General features: G+C 40.7%; 1 protein-coding gene and 1 long non-coding RNA gene across 7 annotated transcripts in view; one reads left to right on the forward strand and one right to left on the reverse strand.

Moving 5' to 3' along the window:
- Positions 1–917: 917 nt before the first annotated feature.
- LOC148043824 (uncharacterized) lies at positions 918–11,274 on the reverse strand. Its single transcript, XR_015697881.1, has 3 exons — positions 11,128–11,274; positions 1,518–1,633; positions 918–1,012 (listed from the first exon to the last, which is right to left on the reverse strand). It is a non-coding gene; the product is annotated as an uncharacterized LOC148043824 (long non-coding RNA).
- Positions 10,154–14,417, forward strand: part of INPP4B (inositol polyphosphate-4-phosphatase type II B) — a 221,525-nt gene continuing 217,261 nt past the window's right edge. For 3 of the 6 annotated variants that reach the window (XM_087724358.1, XM_087724355.1, XM_087724356.1), the window contains exon 1: positions 10,156–10,573. The gene's annotated coding sequence lies outside the window, so the exon portion shown is untranslated. Of the gene's footprint in view, positions 10,574–14,417 lie in introns of all 6 variants that reach the window. The other 3 variants (XM_087724357.1, XM_087724352.1, XM_087724354.1) reach the window with 3 other exon arrangements.

Below are 14,417 nucleotides of genomic sequence, written 5' to 3' on the forward strand. Positions count from 1 at the left end.
CGGAACAAATTGTTAAAAATCAGGACTGTCCCGCCAAAAGCGGATGTCTGGTCACCTTGAACAAGCTGTAACAGTATTGTATGAAAATTGAATCTATATGCCAGGTCAGAACATGCTCCAAATCCTCTCCAATATAAATAATTGAACAGAGGCCCAATTAGACCAGTTAGTACAGACAACCAGGGACATATGTTCTTAAAACAAAACATTTCCTCAATATGTCACTTACAAGGTTGATGCTGGTGGGATTTTTTGTGAAGACCAGGAAATGAGTCACACCCAGAGGTCCAGCTATTGTCACAAAATATTTCAACGAATTCTTCTTCCGCACCTAAAAAAGACACAACTGTGGCTAGGGCCATTCCACTGCCTGGCGTGCTTTGGGGACAAAATGCAGAATAGAACATATTTAAATTTTACTTCATTAATAAAAGTAAATAGCATTGCTAAAATGGACTGAACAATAGATTGGTTTGCCTAGTTGCCTTTGTGATGTTACAATATTTAGCCAAGTTGTTTTCCTTCTTCTATTACAGCTGCTCACACTTTTAAGTGCTGTCCCCACCTCATTTTATAGTCTGCTTTGATAATAAAATGCAATCATAACTTGAATAAAGCCTGAAAATGTTTTGTATAACATGATTGTTTCCATAAACATGTAAATCTACTTAATTAACATTTGCTTTTGGAAAGATTATTTTCAACTATTCAAATAGAATTTAGAAAATGACCTCAATATCAACGATCGACATTCCAGTCCCAATTGTGGTTGTTAAGCAAGCACTACCTGTAAAGCAACTATTTCCATGAACCACCGTAGCCTTCAATGGCATTTAATAATTTCACCTTGAGGCTGGTAGCAGAAAAAGCCTCCATCACTCCCATTTTGGATGAGTTGCTGAATATTCTTACCAATACGACCTCGATGAAACACAAGGGAGTGAGGCACAGAGCCATATTCCTCCTGAGATCGATGCTGGGCAGATGCTCGCTCCTTCTTTTGATTTTTAGTCTGAAAAGGAAAAATGAATTGGATGAAAAATAACCCTAGTAGGGTTTAAGATATGCAAAACAAATATCCCATTCCATACCAAATCCACTTTCTTATTGCAGGTTACTTTCTCATAGCCTCCGCAGCTGGACTTTTAACTGCTGTAAAGAAGATCAGAAACTGCTGATGGTTCCCCCCTCTCTTCTTAACAATCTAATATATGCAATAGTGGAATATTCCCCATAAAACTCCAGAGCAGCAAGATATTCAAAACCACGCTACTCATAAAAGCAATTTTACAGTATTATTTGCTTTGTTTGGAATTACCCAGGTATCAGGAAGAGTAAGCCAGTAGGGGGAAAAAGATACTAGGTGAAACAGTTCTATTAATATGCGTGGAAAAATACCCCAGAACCTCACATTAAGAAGCAGAGCAGCTTTATAATCAGGACGGATTTCAATCAAGGTCGAACAATTATTAGTTTCTCACAAAATAAGACACATGCTAGAAAAACCTTTTTCTTACCTTCCTCATTCAAAATCCACCAAGAGCGGTGATGTCCATTTCATAGCCACAAGTGCTGCCTTCAAAGGCACAAGAGCCAGCAGAGTATGATTCAAGGGCTCTGGCTAACTGCAAAACTAAAGAAGACAAAGCTGACTTAGTTTGCAACATAAAGAGAGTGGATCTGCTGTGAAAGGGAGTCTGTGAGAAATATGCACTTCAGGAAAGCAAGTACAGGGCAACCTTTGGCTTAATTCAATGGAAATCAACTGTGCACTTCTGCAGTAGAAGCAATGAAAACTGCAGTAGCAGTCCTAACAGTTACCAAGACTGCCTCCCAGTCTTATAGATGCAACACGATTGCAGCAGATTCCAATACTAATTTCATCTTATTTGCTACTCTAAAAAATCTAGTACAAGACCCAGTAACTGCATGCTTCATGCACCTGCTCTTCTGTCTTTCTCTATCAAAAACTTTTTTTAAAAAACCTGGGAAATGCAATATCCCAAAATCAGTTCAGCTCCCTAATGCATCTCTTAGAGACCTCAAGATGCCAATCCTAGAACAAAGAGATCACAAATACAGACTTCACTACAGAATTAATTAGGAGACTTAACACTTTTTCAGATTCTATAGAGACCAGGTTATCACCCACGTGAGACATATGCTGTGCTTCTATAACACACCCATTTTTTGTGAACGGTCCTCTCTCTCTATGCAATTACCACTTTCTCAGTCTCATAGTTCTCTCTGGACTTTTCCTTCTAGTAATCCCATCCCCAAACAACATGCAATGCCAATTTAGAAGCCTCGAGCAGCCGAGGCGAAGCAGCAGCCCGGAGGGGAGGGGCTGAGCTTGGACAGCCTCGGAGGCAGTCTGCCAGCTGAGAGAGAGAGAGAGAGAGAGAGAGAGAGAGAGAGAGAGAGAGAGAGAGAGAGAGGGGGAGAGGGAGAGGGAGAGGGAGAGATATGGAGGGAGGGGCTGCTCAAAGCAACAGAAGAAGAAAAAATCCATGAGGGAAGCCCGCGGTCTCCACATGGAGTAAAGTCTTCTCCTCCCTCAGCCATTGGCAACATCTCCCAAGGACACGTGGGCGGGAATGCGCTCGGCTCGAAGAATATACGCTTCCAGTTGCTAGGAGAGCCTCAAGGCGGCTGGAGGCCTTTTCGTTAAAAAAAATCGGGACTTTTTTAAAACGCCACAGGACGCGGGACAAATTGTTCAAAAGAGGAATTGTCCCGCCGAAAGCGGGACATCTGGTCACCTTAAATATAAATGATGATAGTCTATAAAGATTAATAGGTGTGAACAAAATTATATATTATTTATCACAGCAAGATGAAAAGTAGGGATGGTTAAACTGATTGCTTTATTCAAAGAAAAGAACATATCTATTTTAGTTTCCATGTGGAAACCACTTTTAAATTTTGTGCTTGCGGTGGAAAAAATGAAATTGTGATTTTGGTTTTCCTGATTAGATAGTTTGTTGTTATAGAATTGGGTAGTATATATTATTGTGTAAAAGTAAAAAGTTGAGGTTGTAATGTTATTATCTTCTACTGTGCTAAAAAAGAGTCAGAAGTCAATGCCTCCCCCCACTTTCCCCCTTCTACCAAACACTTTCTCCTTTTTCCCTTTTTCCACTCTTAATTTCCCCTTATTTTCATTTTTTTTGTCTTTTATATTCTGATAAACTAATAAAAATAATTAAGCAGGCGAGAAAGATGAAAAGTAAATGTGATTAAAGTTCACTTTTCATCTTCCTCCACCATCAGTGCCTTTCCCTCTCACTTTAGTCTTTTCTAGTGGTGCAAAAATAATATTTCTGTCAAAGCTTCCTTCCCAGGGGAGAATACCAAGAGATGGGCATTAAAGCCAACCCAAAAAAGAAAGACCCTATCCCAGAAATCTTGCTTCAAGCCGAATTTTCCCCCATTTCCCTCATTACACTAAAAAAAACCTCTTCTGTGTCTTCTTATTAAATGAGAGCCTTTTGGTGTAGTGGTGAAAGGGCTGGCCAAGGGAAGATGAGTTCGAGTCTTGCTTTTGGGCCAGTTGTTCTCTCTCAGCCCAACCCACCTCACAGGGTTGTTGTTATGTGGAAAATATTAAAAGGAAGATTAAGTATGTTTTCTGCCTTTCAGTTATTTGTAAAAATAAGACATGTGGGATAAAAATCTAATAAATAATAAAAATAAATGAACCATAGACCATTTATTCTATCAGAACATCTTATTCCTAATCAATTCAATTGGATTATTCCTTCATGAGGATTGAAGGTAGCATTAAATAAAAAGTCCTGATTTAAAAAAAATTTTTAATCAAGAACCCCCCCCCCCCGGTCAATGGTGTCCCTCTTTACCAATGTTAAAATCTGATCACCTTAATATAGCAATCCTGCTTAACTCCCATCTCCCTCATTTATGAATTTAATAGTTCATAAGACATAATCCAGATGTGACGAAAAGAATTTACAAATTGTTCTTGGTGCATGTGTGCATTTATTTTAAAATCATTACATAAGAAATATTGTCCTGCTACTAAATTTATCTGATGACTATAGTTTGATTACTGTAAAACCATACATGTTTGATGCAAATTACCATAACAAAAATATAATAAAACATGACTTTGAATATCATGTTCCCTATTCTCCTGCATCCATTCCCTCAATCTAGAATCAGTCCTATTTTCTCCATGGTCGGGCAACCAGGTATTATCCAAATATGGACGGGTGGATTTACAACACTCCTATTTTCTTGTAATACCCTTAAAAATGATGGGACTTTGTATATATGGCTGTAGCCACCATCCTGACCTTTTTTTGATCCTCTCTTGCAGATGAGTCTTGGCATAACCTATCACAATACAAAGGAGAGACATGTAAAATATATGCCCCATAATACACTCCATAACAACAACAGAACCAACCAATTACATTTAGAATCTAAACAGGTTATTACCATTTCATTTTCAATAGTATGGCAGCTTGAATGTTGATCAGTTCTGCATGCCTGTTCTTTTCTGGTCAATGTTTCTTAAAGCCTAAGAACAATAAACACTTCTAAGCAAAATCAGAATGCTGGAAAAGGTTTTGAGTGTTCCTACTGAGACACATAGCTTTCCATCTTTTCTATTATTACTTGCAAGTCTATGACTAGCCTATTTATCATAAACCTGGTATTTGTCTACCTATCTTCAGCAGTGACGTGCAGTCAGGGGAGGCAGGGCCTCACCACTGTCATCATGAAAAGAAAAAAAAATGTAAAAGGAAAAAGGCTGGGGTAGTTGCTGCCAGAGTCACATTGGATGACTCTGCTTAGTGCTTAACTGTTTAAAAAAGTCTCTTAAAAAAGTGCCCTCTACAGGAGGAGGCGGGAAAACCACGTGCCTCATTTAGTCTATCTTTATGATCACTTGAGCAGAGTTAAGCAAGGGTTAAACGCCGAAAAATTCCTTATGTAGATGAGGCATGTGGTTCTCTCTCCTCCTCCTGTAGAAGGCACTTTTTTAAGAGGCTTTTTTAAACAGTTAAGCAGAGTCATCCATTGGAGACTCTGGCAGCAGCTAACCCAGACTGACCTCAGCAGCTCTTGCCTTTTTCTTTTTACATTTTTACATTTTCATCATGGCAGACAAGAGCAGAGTTGAAATCCTTTGTGAAACAGCTGGAAAAGGTATGTTGGTCGGAGGGAGGGGGAGGAATTCAAAATCAATGTAATTTGTAAGTAATTGTATTATTGTAAGTAATGTGTGTGTGTGTTTTACCCGCCTCTTCTGGCACGTGGACTGGCACTTTTTTATGTCGGACATAGCGGCAGGGCTTTTGGACATAGCTGCAGGGCTTTTGGACATAGCAGGGCTTTTGGACATAGCGGCAAGGCTTTTGGACATAGCGGCAGGGCTTTTGGACATAACGGGACACCTCTATGTCGGACACAGCAGTGACGTGCGGTGAGGTTTATGACTGGTGAGGCAAGCGGGCAAAAACCGCCTCGCCGCCCCGGTGGTGTGTCCGGCATAGAGGCAGGATGCCTCTATGTCGGACACAGCCACAGGGCTTTCGGACGCCCCGGCACTGTATCCGCCTCTATGTCATACACAGCCGCGGGGCTTTCAGACGTCCAAAAGCCCTGCTGCTATGTCCAAAAGCCCTGCTGCTATGTCCAAAAGCCCTGCTGCTATGTCCGACATAAAAAAAAAGCCAGCCTGTGCGCCAGCAGAGGCAGGTAAAACACACACACACACACACATTACTTACAATAATACAATTACTTACAAATTACATTAATTTTGAATTTCTCCCCCTCCCTCCGACCAACATACCTTTTCCAGCTGTTTCACAAAGGATTTCAACTCTGCTCTTGTCTGCCATGATGAAAACGTAAAAATGTAAAAGGAAAAAGGCAAGATCTGCTGAGGTCAGGCTGGGTTAGCTGCTGCCAGTGTCTCCTATGTATGACTCTGCTTAACTGTTTAAAAAAGCCTCTAAAAAAAGTGCCCTCTACAGAAGGAGGCAAGAGAACCACATGCCTCATTTACGTAAGGAATTTTTCAGCTTTTAACCCTTGCTTAACTCTGCTCGAGTGATCATAAAGATAGACTAAATGAGGCACATGGTTCTCCCGCCTCCTCCTGTAGAGGGCACTTTTTAGAGGTTTTTTTAAAGAGTTAAGCACTAAGCAGAGTCATCCACTGTGACTCTGGCAGCAACTACCTCAGCCTTTTTTCTTTTACATTTTTTTCTTTTCATGATGACAGTGGTGAGGCCCTGCGTCCCCTGACTGCACGTCACTGGGACACAGCTGTGGGGCTTTTGGACGCCCCGGTGTTGTGTCCGCCACAGAGGTGGGATGCCTCTATGTCAGACATAGCCGTGGGGCTTTTGGATGCCCCGGTGCTGTGTCCGCCACAGAGGCGGGACCCCTCTATGTCAGAAACAGCCGTGGGGCTTTCGGATGCCCTGGCGCTGTGTCCGACATCGAGGGCTGTGTCTGACAGCGCCGGGGCATCCGAAATCTCTGCGGCTGTGTCCGACATAGAGGCATTCCGCCTCTATGGCAGACACAGCGCCGGGGCAGTAGGGCTGCTTTTGCCCACTTGCCTCACCAACCATAAACCTCACCGCACGTCACTGATCTTAAGTATATACTGGTACAGATATGAGGATATGTAAATAAATGAAGTTTTGCAAGAAGAGCTGGGTAGGATGTGGCTGTAATAATAATAATAATAAGCCAGTTTTTATCTTGATGAATAAACTAAAATGTTAGAATAATGTCCTCCATGAATTTGCTGACCAGAATTTAATAAAGCTAGGCATAAATATAATGTGTCCCTGCAATTTACAACACTTCTAACCTTTACCCATCACAATAATGGACATTTCTCCAGTCATATATTAACTGCTGTCAACTGCATAAAGCCGATAAGGCACTTGTTTCATTATCTGTTTCAATGATTTCTTGTACAGTCAATATCACATCTTTGTGTAATCTAACCTAGAATTCTGTAAGCAGTAATTGCTTACATTTAATTGCAGTTGCAGTTAAAAATAGCTTTTTCATTTAAAAAAATGAACCTCACTGCTTTCCCAACCTTTTTGGCTTCATAGAACTCGAAAAGGGCAAGAAGTTAAGCTTGGTTTTTTTAAAAATTGTGGTAATTCTCCAACCTCAGCATAAATATTGTACAAAGGAGTGTAGATTGGAAAAGATTTTGAATGTGAAAGAAATCACAAGCGTTCTATAACCAGGAACGTTGATTTCAGTTTCCATCAGCTCCAGCTAGTATGGCTCATTTGAATATCTGGTTGAAATTGTAATCCAAAATACAGTATATGAAAGATGCATTCATGCAAATAGACCAGTTCATGTGTTTTAGCTCTTAAAAAATTAGATATTCACATTTATGGTGCTGATTGTCACCATTCATTTCTGATAGGGCAGAAACATTTTCAACAGCTGCATAAAAATCAAGATTCTGTTCCACTTTGTATTGTAAGCAGCTTTAAATTTATCTGTACAAATGTATTTTCATTCATTCTCCAAGTTTTTTAATAAACAGAATGAAAGATACGTGAGATGTTGAATATTTAGGTATAAAAAACAAATATAAGGTTAAAAAACCATTTGGTCTACTGTATCTTATTGTTATGTGGATTAGTTATGTCACAATATAGGATAAATTATTTTCCTTTAAAGATTCAGGATTCCCAATCAATACAGATGTTGGTGATGCTATGCTTTTCTTTTTTGTTGCTAGGGCGCTCCAAATAAAATGAAAATATTCCTTCCCATTGCTAGGTAGAATTCTGAGGTCTCAGCATCACACTGCAAGAATCCATAAAGCCCATAATTCTGTATGTAAAAATAATTGTATTGCTAGTATGTGGCATTGCAAATCAGAATTAAGGCAGCAGCATTTCCATCTTAGGGTACATGATTGCATGTCCCTACAGTCCTCTTTCAAGATTTACTTGAGAAATTGTGGTATTTTTTCACAGATCATTGTAACATTGTTTTCATATTAACTTAGATTAAAATTAATTTCTGTTACTTATTTGCCACAGTAAGTTTTCCCAAATACTTTTTTCATATACTACTTATTCAGAATATTAAAGACTATTGGTGTATCATCAAAAATATTCATATGATATGACCCAATAGTCCTCAATGATACATACATCAATGATAGATAACCATATTATATGGAAAAAATAGTTATTGTTTTCATGGTACTGATTCTTCCCATGGTGTCCAAACATTTTTATAGCTGCCATGATTGTGGTAATAAATGTTGGAAAACTACAGATTTTTATCTGTGAGGAAAATTTGCATGCTATGGTTCATTGTGAGAGAAGATTAGCAGAGACTCTAAGGGCATATTGCATAAAATTCCTGTGAACCAGTCCTTAAGTAATATAGAATGCCACTGGAAGAATACATTTGTCACATGTTTATAATATAAACTGGTAATTTCTTCTTTTGGAAACCCTGATCCAGTAAAATTGTTGATAAAAAAGAATCATTAGTCAGTTTTATAAAACAATTTCAGACATTGAATCTAAAAAGAATATTGTAGATCTGGAAAAAAAAACCCAGGCTGAAAGAGTGTTTGATTTATTACACAATATTTTAATATTCTGCATTTAAAAATAGACTATTGCAAATAGACTATCTACTTTGGCATTTATATGAGAACATTCATTTTAGCCTGAATATGAAAGATGGAAATATTGTGATTTTTTAAAATCCCAGAATTCTGATGTAAAATTAACCAACTAGCAATATACACACCTGCATACACCTTCAGAAAACCTACAAGATTTAGAGGAATAAATGGAAGAGATTAATGATAATAAATGTCCCTATTGTACTGTACTGGCTCTTCCGGAAACCTTTAGCAAAGTCTCAATATCTTTTAAAAATATTAAAAGAAGAATAGTAGTGTTGGAAGAGACCTTGGAGGTCTTCTAATTCAACCCCCTGTAAAAATAGGAACCCTATATCTTTCTGGACAAATGGCTGTCCAATCTCCAGTGATGTAGCACCCCCAACTTCTGGAGGTAAGTCATTCTACTGATTATAATTATTCTGTCAGGAAATTTCTCCCTAGTTCTAGATTGAATAACGGAGGGGGGGGGGAAGTTGGAAAGCATTTTGGAGATCTTCTAGTCAACACCCTGCACAAGACTTTCAGCTATACCATTTCAGACAAATGGTTGTCCAATCTCGTCTTAAAAAGCTGCAGTAATGGAGCACCCATAACTTCTGGAGGCGAGTTGTTGTTTTGTCAGGAAATTGCTCCTTAGTTCTCCTTAGTGTGGCTACAGTGGGATTCAGACATGCCCGAGGCTTTTTCTCATGAGCAACAGCTAGTTTCCTGCTCTGTCTGAAGTGCTCCAGGGCACTTATCAAGTCTTTCTAATTCATCATCACACTTGTTAGATAATAAGCCCAAAGAGAGCTAAAACATAGGCTGAAGATTCATAACAGACACCAACACATGAATGCCCAATGCAATTATCATAAAATAAATCCACCTGAAAACAACCTTTACTTAGTTTATCTCGGGTTTCATAAAGGTTGTTCAGAAAAATATTGACAAGGTGCAGACATATAGCTGCCTGCCAGGTAACTTCATCGGATCATCATGGTTAGTCATTACTATTTCAGAAAAGCACGCCTGCCACCTAGTACAAGGGTCTCCAACTTTGGCAACTTTAAGATTTGTGGACTGCAAGTCCCAGAAATCCTAAGCCAGTAAAGTTGGATGAGGAATTCTGGGAGTTGCAGTCCACAAGTCTTAAAGTTGCCAAGGTTGGAGACCCCTCGCCAAGGACACCGCCAGGAAAATAGGCAATCAGAAGCGGTGAAAAGCATTTTCTCCTTCCCGTCTTTGCTGGGCCAAAGAAAGCAGGAGCGGAGCTCCCTCTGGGCACCAGGAGGCAAATGACAAGCCTCGGCTTCTTCCTGTTCCTCTCCTCCGACTCCGGCTCTTGAACCAACGGTCACCTCAGAGAGCTGCTTTGCAGAGCCTACGAGAGAGAGAGAGAGAAAGCGAAGAGGAGGAGGAGGGTGGTGGTAAACAGCCGAGCGCAGCGTGGCGCACCCGCTTTCCCGTCTCCTAAAGCGCCTGCGCCTTTCAGCCACTTCGCTCCATCCGAGCTCGGGAGACTCCGGCGAGTTGCGGTGACATTGTCGGAAGGAGGGGGTGAAAGGGAGGAGACTTGGGAGGGTGGAGGCGGCGCCGAAGGGAAGAGCGCGCGCCTTGCTTTGCGCCCCTGGCTCGAGCGAGCGGCAGCTGCAGCAACTGCGGGGCAGGAGGTAACTTATCCTCGCGGCGCGTGCGGCGGCTCTGGCGCTCAGGGAGAAGGCTTGGAGCCTGTCGCTTTGGCGGAGTCCCCCCATTTCCCGCCAGCCCTGCTTCTACTGGCCACTTCTCCTGCCCCATGCCGGAGTGCGCTGGAAGGAAGCTGCGGACTATAAATAGCTCCGGCTACGGACGCTGTGTGCAACGGACTGGGAGGCACAGCTGACCGCGACGTCTCGGCTGGAAAGGAGGAACCGCCAGGTAAAAAAAAAATTAAATCACAGAAAAAGAAGAGAGAGAGAGAGAGAGAGAGAGAGAGAGAGAGAGAGAGAGAGAGAGAGAGAGAGAGAGAGAGAGAGAGTGAGTTTGCTTTGGCCCTTTTTTTCCTCGGAGGACGCTCAGGTGCGAGTTTGCACGAAGGGGCGGCCAGCTGTTGCTTCTGCAGCCGGGACGGTCTCTTTTAGGGCGAAGATCGTTCCCTCTTTGCCCCGACGTCGCTTCTGGATCCCCTTTCAAGTTTCTTCCTGTTGCAGTTTCGCTGGGAGCGCAAGTCTGGCTGGAGTCTGGGCTGGCGGGAGGGCCGAGGCGGCAGGCGGATCCACCCCCCTCCCCATCCCCGAAATCGGTGGAAGGCTCTCCTTTGCGGAGGCGGAAGGGGAGCTGCGTTGGTTCCCGAGTAGGTCGCGGGTGCGGTTTTCAGTCGGAGACCGAAGGGCAAAGCGGGGCGCGGGTGTCTCGGCTTAGTGTTTTCCAAAACTGGTGCCGGTGGGTAGTGGTTTTTTTTTTTTTTAGTGCTTAGAGCTTGTTCTCCTTACCTGCAGTTGTTCTTTCCAAGGCGATCGTTTTTGTAAGCTGCCTCCTCCTCTCTGGGGGGAGGAGAAAGGAAGGGGCGAACGAAGAAGGGAGTAAGCCTTGCAATCCTCTTTGATCCTCCGACTGCATTGTGTTATTTATTTATTTATTTATTTATTTATTTATTTATTTACCCCCCCCCCTCGGTCCCTTTGCCCGAGAAACTGCGCCTGTATTGAAGCGGAAAAGTCGCGGAGGTAAGCTGTGGTCGCGCAACTCTCGCGCTGAAACGAATTAAGCCTAAAACTCTCAAGAAGGATCCTGAATTGCTTTCCAATAAAGCAGGATGCTCCTCGTGTCGGTCCTTTGTAACGGCGTTGTTTTTTTTTAAAAGCCAGCACCACCACCAGCAGCAACACAGCAGCTGCATTTCAGTTCCTTTGGGTAGGCATGGAAAAAGAAATAACAGATTGCTAATTCTGAAGTCTCCGCGTCTTGCTTGCTTGCTCCCCTTGATTAAGAGATTTGGAAAAGAATCTGTCAGCAGCACTGCGAGATAACTAGAGGTAGAACTGAGAACAATCCCTTTATTCTGGAGAATCTTGTGCAGGGAGTGGATTACTTGGTGCATACCTAATTTTTACTAAAAATCCCAGATGAAATCAACTAAGGGAAAAAAGATACATGTCCCTTCCAACTACATGCATGCTGAAGTGCTACAACTGATTGCTCTGGAAGGAAAGTTAGAGATGACACTTGATGTGTCATGCTCTAGAATCTAGAAGCGCCTTATCTCTCCATGTAACCTTATAAGGAAACATTGCCCTGCATATATTTAAATATGAATCCATAAAGAATTTTGTAGCTACATTTTGGGGGAAAGTTACTAGGTGAATCTCCATTATACAGTGGCCTCTTTGAAAAGCATCCATACTTTTCTACTGGACTTGGACAGCATAATAATTGAATAAATAATAGTACTTGTTAATTGGGTAAAATATATGTTCTTAATACTAAGTATAGATTGCTAATGGCCTAATGTTGCATTGGGTAATAAACGGTATTCACAGCATTAAATGTCATTGTTTTATTCTGAAAATATGATAAATGATTAATGTCATGGTCTGCAGTATTTCTTTTGTGGTTTCATAGCTGAAAGCTGCTTCACTGTAGTCTCAAAGCTTCTCAACCATCCTGGGAAAATGGTTTTTTAAATTATAATGATTTTGAGTAATAGACGTTTTCTTCCAAATAAATATACAGGGTCAATTAATTATTACTGAGTAGTAGCAAAAAATAAAACATAATAACAAGCTGTTTGAAGTAGAAGCATGTCTATGTTTGATCTGGACCTTTTTGTACATGGGATGTTATATAACCATTCATAAATATTCATTTGCAAACAGGAAAAACCCTGAATTGGTTCAAATAGATGCACACAAACAGGCTTATTATTGGAGTGAATATCATCTAGTACTGGAGTCAAAGGCGGTATGACTCAGGGCATCAGATTAGTCATGCATAAAAAATCTATAGAATTGGGTTTTTAAAAAGCCATGGAAAGCACACAGAACATGGTTTCTTAAATTCTTTTTAATCCCTTAATAACAGCAGTCATGCGCCTGAGAGGGAGGAGGAGAGGCTTAGAACGAAGGCTTGGGTAACATTCTGACCTGTTACTAACTTTTCCTCCTCTAGAGCAGATTCCTCAACCTTGGCAATTTTAAGACGTGTGGACTTCAGTTCCCAAAATTCCCCAGCCAGCATTCTTAGAATTGAAATCCACATATATTAAAGTTGCCAGAGTTACAAAATACTGCTCCATGAATGCATTAGCATGCAAGGATATTATTTTCCTCTGCAACCATCAGGATTCTGCCCATTTTCAAACTTAATCGTTCTTTTGGTGCTTCTTCCCCCATTCTAAATTTGGTCCCATTCTGTTTTGTTATAAAACAATTGTCATGCTAATAGGTAAAGTTCCAGCCCCTTTATTCTTTCACAATATCTATTGGGTTGGAAAGTATACAGGTACTCCTCAATTTATGACCACAATTGAATCCAACATTTCCATTGCTAAGCAAGGCAGTTGTTAAGTGAGCTTCCCTCCATTTTACAACATTTTTCTCTACAGTTGTTAAGAGAATCATTGCAGTTGTTAAGTAAATCAGATGGTTATTAAGCAAATCTGGCTTCCCCCACTGATTTAGCTTGTCCGAAACTGGCTGTGAAGGTTGCAAATGGTGATCACCCTGGGATAGTGCAACAGTCCCAAATACATGCCAGTTTCCAAATGTACTAATTTTGATCATGTGACCATGGGGATGCTGCAACAGTGGGAAGGTGGGACAATCAGTCATAAGTCATTTTTTTCAATGACGTAACATCTTGCCCCCTGAAGTGAAGTTGGCCCAACCCTCCCGACCTTCTATAAGAGACTAAAGAACTGTCTCTACCAGTTGGCTTGTGGGCTTCAATGGGGGAGCATCACATCAGATACCATCTCTCCTCCCATTCTGTTTCCTCTCAACACATATTTTTATTGGACTGCTGTTTTTGGCTCTGTGTAGTATTTTTATCCTTTCATCTTTGCAGTTTTTATTTTTTATGATTGTAAGTGGCTCAGGGTTACCCTGAGGCACAATGGGTGGCCAATACATTTTATAAATAATGTTAAATAAATAAATAAACTTTGAATTGTTGTAAGTTGAGGATTAGCCGTAAACATTATTAATGAGTTTCTAGATTTTCTTCTGGAGTGCAGATAAGCAGATATTATATTCTGCATAGGACTTTATATCTAATATACAACTCTACATTTTAATTGTTAAATTGCATACAGTGAGAAGATGCTATCATGCAAAGAAAGGGAAGCAGGATCTGAAAGTTCTGGGCTTTCATAGGGATGTATATGCTCTTTGGTACATTTGTTAAGATTTTCAGGGGAAAAATATTTTCTCTACATATTTTCAAAGCTACCTGGGAAAGTGTGCAACTTGCATAGCTATCCTATAGGAACTGTAGCTCTTAGAATACATTGTTGTGTCTCTCTGAATATAAATATCACTGTCTATATCTACATTAATATCGCTATAGATATGTAGTTTGTATTTGGAGAGGGGAAAGAGAATAATGAAGAATATCGGAGGACTAGTTTTAGTGCAGCTTCTTTCAACAAGATGCTCTCTAGCTGGTTTGAATTATGTCCTATAATCTCTGGTCATGATATCCAAAAGCTGCTTTATGGATATCTGTTTAAGTCCACATGACGTGTGTATATATGCCCATCTCCTCGCTACTGGTGCTCCAGAAT

This window comes from Thamnophis sirtalis, unplaced genomic scaffold (assembly GCF_051295495.1).
Source record: "Thamnophis sirtalis isolate CommonGarterSnake01/CBP01778 unplaced genomic scaffold, rThaSir2_p1.2 scaffold_10, whole genome shotgun sequence".
In the NCBI taxonomy this organism is placed as follows: domain Eukaryota; kingdom Metazoa; phylum Chordata; class Lepidosauria; order Squamata; family Natricidae; genus Thamnophis; species Thamnophis sirtalis.